Source organism: Sinocyclocheilus grahami, unplaced genomic scaffold (assembly GCF_001515645.1).
Source record: "Sinocyclocheilus grahami isolate Dianchi unplaced genomic scaffold, SAMN03320097.WGS_v1.1 scaffold822.1, whole genome shotgun sequence".
NCBI lineage: Eukaryota > Metazoa > Chordata > Actinopteri > Cypriniformes > Cyprinidae > Sinocyclocheilus > Sinocyclocheilus grahami.
Genome location: NW_015506001.1, coordinates 287,826 through 295,407, shown reverse-complemented (window position 1 = coordinate 295,407; position 7,582 = coordinate 287,826). Strand labels below are relative to the sequence as shown.

The 7,582-nt window shown below is 39.3% G+C and overlaps 1 protein-coding gene across 1 annotated transcript in view; it reads right to left on the bottom strand.

The window, feature by feature from the left end:
* Positions 1-7,582, bottom strand: part of LOC107562415 (uncharacterized) — a 14,143-nt gene that overhangs the window by 1,327 nt on the left and 5,234 nt on the right. The window lies entirely within an intron of this gene.

Here is a 7,582-nt window from a genome sequence, read left to right as displayed (position 1 = left end):
CAGCCTTGTGGAACACCTGTACTACTACTCTTTTGATATGAAAGAAGATTATTTACCTTTACACATTGAGTTCTATCTATTAAAAAAGAATAGTACCACTTAATAACACATGGGTTTACACTCAGCTGCTTCATTTTTATCAATTAACAAATGCGGTTGAATCGTGTTAAAAGCAGAGCTAAAATCAACAAACAGTAACCGAGCATAAGCTTTAGGATCTTCTAAATGCTTCAAAATCAAGTGCATAATGCTGTTAATAGCATCTTCAGTTCCTCTCCCTTGTCTATAGGCGAACTGTAAGGGATCTAGATTACTAGCAACCTCTGCTTTCAACATAGATACAACACACTTTTCAAAACATTTCATAATCACAGATGTTAATGCAACCGGTCTAAAATCATTATTCTCTAAAGGCCTAGCTATCTTAGGAACAGGTATAATCAATGTTCTTTTCCACAAACTGGGAACAATACCTGAATCCAAAGATTGTTGAAATATAGGAAGCCAAGCTGGAGTCAATTCATCTGCACAACACTTAACAATATAGGGAGAAATTCCATCCGGGCCTGCCGATTTCTTTGAACAGATATGTTTAAAATAGAAATTAATCTGTTTCGGATGAATCAATAACTTATCTTTGATGATATCTGGAGAAAAATCCCTTACACCAATACTATTCCCAGAGATATGCCCATGCTTCTCAAATCTTAGATAAAAATCATTTAAATCATTCACTTTCTGTAAGTCATCAAAAATAGAAACAGTATTTCTGAAAGACGGCATATTAGTTATAGATTTCATAGAGTCCCACAGCTGTTTAGGATTAGACATCCTCAGCTTGTATTGATTTCTTCAACAACTTTGAAACAATGTCACCAAGACTCAATTAAAGTGCTAACTAAATTGGCTGAGGGGGGACACAGGGCTTCTAAAGAAAAACTGCAATATTGCCTACCACAAGTTGAATACTTAAGACGCACAATTTCACATGGGATGAAAGCTATATCACCCAGTCACTTAGAGAGCATCAGTAAAGCGCCCCGACCACAAACATTGGGACAAATTATTTATTTTTGGGGGATGACAAGTTTTAGTGCAGATTGGAATGACGATTATGCAATCAAAACAGCTCCACTTAGAGCACTAATGAAACAGGTGGGCCATCAAAATCTTAAAGCACCCTTGATAAGGACTACTGATGCATTAATAGCATTTGAATAATTGAAAAAAGAGTTACAGAATGCTCCTGTCTTGACCATGCCCACGTATGACAAACCATTCTATTTGCATGTTTCAAACATATACACATCAATCCAGCTAACTAACAAGGGCAATGATACAAGGCAATAATGCAGTAAATAAATATTCTAGAAATGCCTCAGGCAAAGTAGTAGAACTGTTGGAACAAGGGAAGTTTGTCTTGACCCCTTCTAGATGTATAGCATACTCAACATTATTAACCTTTCCAGACATTACAATTAAAAGATGCACAACAGTTTATCCAGCACATTTCATACCATTGCAAGATGAAGGCACACCACATGAGCTGACTTCTTGGCTTTTACTAGATTGAGACCAGATTTAGATTCAACACCAATTCCAGATGCAAATGTTGAATATTTTGTGGATGGTTCATATTTTAGAGACCATTTAGGTAATCATGCTGGATTTGCAATTGTAAAACGTGTTGATGATGATTTTGTCCCAGTGGGGGTGCAGCATTGTGAACAACCATGCTCAGCACAACTGGCAGAGTTGAAGGCTCTGACTGGAGCCTGTAAACTGGCTAAAGACCTAATTGTAAATATTTACACCGATTATGGTGATTAGGGGCAATAATGCAGCAGATCAATATGCTAGACAAGCCTCTGGCTGTACAACAACAATACTCCTTCTGTTCCAATTCAACCTCAACCTCAATTGGCGGATGTTGCACGAATGCAGCAACAAGTCACACCATATGAAATTAGTGTGTGGCAACAAAGAGGAGCAACATGAGATAGAAATGGGCTTTGGCGTTCTCATGAGGGCCACATGATTGCTCCTACACCATTGCTTACAATACTAATCTCTGACGCGCATGGTTTTGACCATTGCGCGAGGTGGAAGTCAATAATAATAAATAAATAAAGTGACAAGGATTTTGGTCACCTTGTTTACAGGCAATGGTGGATGAGTATTTATCTGAATGCAAAGTTTGCACCCAAAACAATGTTAGGAAAGGAACATTGCACCTATAGGTCATATACCAGTCCCAGAAGGGCCATTCAAACATCTAGTAATGGATTATGTAGACATGATAAAATCAATCAGAAGCAATAGAAGACTGAGTAAGAATACTATAAGGAGTGACAATATAGAAGGGGACCTAAACAAATCTGTAGAGTCCCTGCCAAAAAGACAGAGAGTGAAAAGAGCAAATAAGGCAGACCCAAGTGTATACATTCAAATGGCCAATCATGGGAATACTAGAGCAAATTAAGGCCAAGAATTAGATCAAATATGGATTTGAGTCAATATTCATATAGATAACCTCTATCAAGAATATAGAGCAGATAAACTATATTTATTGTAATTAGCAGATATTTATTAACTATACTGATGATGCATAGACAAACATTGAACTGGTTGTTGGTCGAAAAAGGCGTATGTGTAATGTTTGGAACTGACTGTTGTACTTGTATTTCAAATAGTACAGCCCGAGCTGGATCATTCACCAAAGCTATGGAGAAACTGAAAAACCTGAGAGATGAAGTGACTGAGAACGCTGGAACAGACATGCATACTTGGGATTGGTTTGATTCACTTTTTGGGGCTTGGGGAGAATGGTTAACCAAAGTGGGAATCGTAATAGGCATTGTCGTTGTTATATTTGTTGTGTTGTTCTGTTGTGAGGTGCCTTTCATCAGATCAATGCTGGCCAATGCTGCAACCAAACAGCTGACTGATGTGTCAGTAAGACCAACTGGAATTGACATTGGGTGTACCAATGTGCATACAGTAAAGGACTGGATGAACTGGATGAATTTGTGTAAAACCTTCCTGAAAAACAATGGAGTGATAGGGAAGGGGTGCCTTTTATTTTCTATTCTTTATTTTTATCTTGTATTGTAACTTTTGATAGCGAGGGAGTTAGTATCTTCATTGTATTTTCTTTTGCATATTATGTAGGATTATTAGAATACTTGGATAGAGTATAGGCAGGAAGTTAGAAGGTGTTATGCATTTTATTTTGGCACATGCCCCTTCCTGGAGTCATTTACTCCTTAAGTCATTTATTCCTGAAGTTATTTATCTTTGAATCACTTATTCTGAAATTGTTTATTTTGAAAATAATTTATTCGATTAAATCAGATGTAAAATGTGATTATTTTTGGAAAGAATGGGGACGCTGAAGGTCTTAAGCAGGTCATTGTCCGTGTTACGAGATAATGCAACCAGAAAAGGGGACGATAAAGAAAGATTTCATATTCACTTATTATTTGAAAGTATGTATCATTTAACCTTCATTTATCAGTATATATTCTTTTTGGTGACACTTTGGAATGATGGTCCGTTGTAGGCGGGGTGGCTGTGCGGGAGGTGGTGGGTGGTGCTACATTGACACTTGACTTGGTACTATTGGCTAGTGGAGAGGCGGGATTGGCTAGGCGGTGGGTTGTGGCAGGTTTGGGACAGGGGTGGTTACTTGTTAGATATTTGATAATTACTGAAGAGATATATCCTCATTGAGAACTACTTGGGAGCTGTGACCAATTGGTAAGAAATGGCCAATTGGTTGCTGATCACAACAGTGACGTCTTGGGGGTGAACAGTTGGGTTCTTTGTGGAGCCACAAATTACCACGGGGAACCTGGTTGTTCACTTTTGGGACGTTGCTGTTGTGATTGGTGGTTGATTGGTTGTTCTTTGTTGGCTGTCATAGTTCACAGGTGGTTCCCAGTGAGGATATTTTTGTTTGATGATTGTCAGGTATCTGGTGGGGGACTGCCTTTGTCCTAGATTTGCTGCTGCTTGCTGCTTGATTGATCTTGCTTCTCTGCTGGTTGGTGGTGTTGAGTTGGGTGTTGGTGTGGTGCTGCCTGTTGCTTCCTGCATGGTTGCTTGTCTTTTTCTTTGAACACTGGAAAGTCATCACTGGAAAGTATGAAAAGAAGAAATGATCGACAAGCACCTCAGTGCTTAGCAGCATGAGTAGATTAAACTGGAGGTTTAAAAACCCGCTATCTACTCCAACACCAGATAGCGCTGGAGGGCAATGGGATCTGCCTGAAAGCTCCTCTGGCAGCGATAGACAACAACACCAGAAAGCGCTTCAGGCTACTGTGGGCACCTCTGGCACCATGGGATGAACCAGTGCATAATTTATCACATTTCTTTATTTGATTGGTATTGATTTTAATAAGTTTAATCATCTGACTAATCATTCATGTATTATACATAACAACTATGGGCAAGGTTAAGACATTTCACGCACTTGATACACATTGTTTATTTATTTTTGATAAATTATGTTTTGATGTTTTGACCTCCAAATATTTACAGTATAGGTAGGGAGGCAGAGTCTTTTACTCTTCTCTAGTCAACTGTGGGGAGAGATGTTTTGCTCTGACTTTCTCCAGAGTGCGGCAAAATGAAGAAGCCATTTATTAAGAGGAACTGGAGGACCTTTATTGGTTCATAGATGAATGGAAGGTAGAGGTGGAGTCATGGTGTTGCACTCTGGGTAAAGGGTTTAGAGGTGAGACTTAGTAAAGTCTCAGAGGGGGGAATGTGTTGTGATATTATATTCATAAATATGAGGTATGGTTATAACTATAATCAATACATTAATCAATATGGTGATTGTATCAATGATTGCTTCAACATTGGATGTCTTAATATAGACTGTGAGCTTCAGGTGCCCCCTAATGGGCAAGTGTGGTGCTTTCCATTGGGCAGCGCCTATAAACTTGAGTGAACCAGTGAACTTTGGGTGACTTCCAAGAAGGACACCTGCATCCAGTGGGAGGGGTCAGATAAAAAGTATTAGGAGAATGGGTGGAGTAAGATCAATCAGAGGCCGAATCGTCATTTTTTTGGTTGAAAAGACTGATAAGAACGAGGTATAAATATGGGTGCCCAGACGGACAAAGACTCAGATGCAGCGGCTGTCATCTCGGCTTTGTTGCTGTGCTCAATAAAGTCTTATTTTGACATCTGGAACTCTGCTTCTTGAGGTTTTTTAACAACTTCGAAAAAGGACAGTTGTTTGTTCCACGACACTATATGCTAATAGCGGACTCGGGAAACAAAATAGAACTAGTGATAACAAGGCGCTCTGATTGTTTTTGTTGTAGAATACGATAGGGGATATATTCACACGTTATAGAAATGAATATGATGGTGTATAAAATTGATTTTAAGATTAAAAAAATAGAAGATAAAGAATTAACTTGACGGGGCTCAAACTCAAAACACACGGCAGCAACAAACAGGAAGTAAGATCCTCACCAAAAATCACCAACAATTAAAACTTTATCTGCAGCCAGCACTAACTCGGATATAAAATCAGCAAATTCTTTAATAAATTCTGCATGATGCCTTGGTGGCCTGTATACAGTAGCCAGTACAAACATCACAGGGGGTGTAATCATCAGGTTTTAGCCAGGTTTCTGTCAAACAGAGCACATCTAGGTTATGATCAATGATCATATTATCTACAAAAAGTGCTTTCATAGAAAGGGACCTGATATTCAATAAGCCAAGGTTTATCATTTTTTAAATCTGTATTACATCTGTTTTTTATTTGTTGAACGTCAATTAAATTGTTACTCTTAAATTGGTTTGGACATTTTTTGTATTTTCTAGTTCGGGGAACAGACACAGTCTCTATAGTGTGAAATCTAGATGAAAGAGTCTATATGTGCTGAGAATTAGCTGATTTCTGTGGCGTGAGGCGGCTAGCAGACGGTCAGTTTAGCCAGTCTGTCTGCTTCCTGACCCGGGCCCCAGTTAGTCAAGTGCAAACTCTAAGACTATGTACCATATCCTCTGAAATCCGCTAATTCTAGGAAATAATTGGCCTGCTTTAAGTGAATTATTGGGATGCTTATGTGCGTATGTCTTTTGGGAAAAGAAAAAGCAGGGAAGGGGGGCGCTCGTGCAGGTGAACTGGGACCATTGAGATCTGTTCTGGGAACAGAGTGAAATCGAGAGGCTGATCCTCTCAGGACGCAATGATTTTCCTTTGGAACAGTCTCAGGATGAGTCATTGAAACATGCCTTTTAACAGGTCCGTTATATCGACAGTCAACCTCTCCAACCTGCTCGTCCGCTTTCCTATCCATATTTTGCGATTATAAAAGACCGGTTGTATCGAGTGACCCAAGACACTCAGACAAAGGAAGATACAACACAGCTGTTAGTGCTAAAAAGCCGTCAGGAAATGCTTTTCCAGGCGGCTCATTGTAATCCCATGGCTGGACATTTAGGTCAAACAACAACAATCTTTTGGCCGGGCATTCACGAGAATGTGTGCAGGTGGTGTGCATCTTGTCGTGAATGTCAGCTGGTAAATCCACCGGCCTCCCCAAAAGCGGCATTGCGCCCTCTACCCTTAATGCAGGTCCCCTTCAAAAGAATTGGGATGGACCTCATCGGGCCATTGGAACGATCTGCATGAATTATTGGCATTAAGTCGATTTGCACCAGTGTCTATCACCCACAAACGGACGGGCTGGTGGAGCGATTTAATCGCACTTTAAAAACCAGGAATCGCAAGTTCGTTCACGAGTACGCCAAAAATTGGGATAAATGGTTGGAACCCCTCTTGTTCGCTGTGCAGGAGGTCCCACAAGCCTCTACAGGGTTTTCCCCCTTCGAGCTTCTTTATGGACATCAGCTCCGAGGGGTTCTAGACGTCCTGAGAGAAATTTGGGAGGACGGACCTTCTCAAAGTAAGAATGAAATTCACTATGTAATGGAACTGAGAACAAAACTCAACACTTTGGGGCAGCTATTGTTGTGGATTTTTCTTGGGTGCAGCCAATGAAGTGGAGAAGCAGAGTTCCAGATGTCAAAATAAGACTTTATTTAACAAAGAAATAAAGCCGGGAAGACAGTCACAGCATTCCAAATCATTCCAAAGTCTTTGTTTGTCAACTCATATTATATACCCCTTGTTCTCTCCAAATTTCTTCATTTTCTGTTTTTTCTTTGTTCCGGTTATTTTTTATTGGTTATAAATACCTGATTTGCCACAATTGTTTCCTTTTTTAAAAAGGCTTTTATTTCATTGGTTGGTAGTGTGGTCATACGAGATGTGTGCGTCACATCCATCCACCTGCTCCTGATAATATTAGATTATTTCATGTTTACTTCTACTGTCTACTGAAAGGTCCATTGTCTAATGAAAGAAAAGACCATTATACGTGTTGTTACATTATTTCAAGTTCACAGGTGTACTTTGTAATGAAAGGTTCACTGTCTAATGAAAAGACTATTATTCGTTCTATGACATCCAGGGTTAACATAATTCAGCATATTAATATATATATTGATTACTTTCATTTTCACATAATACTTCAATAAAATTACACAA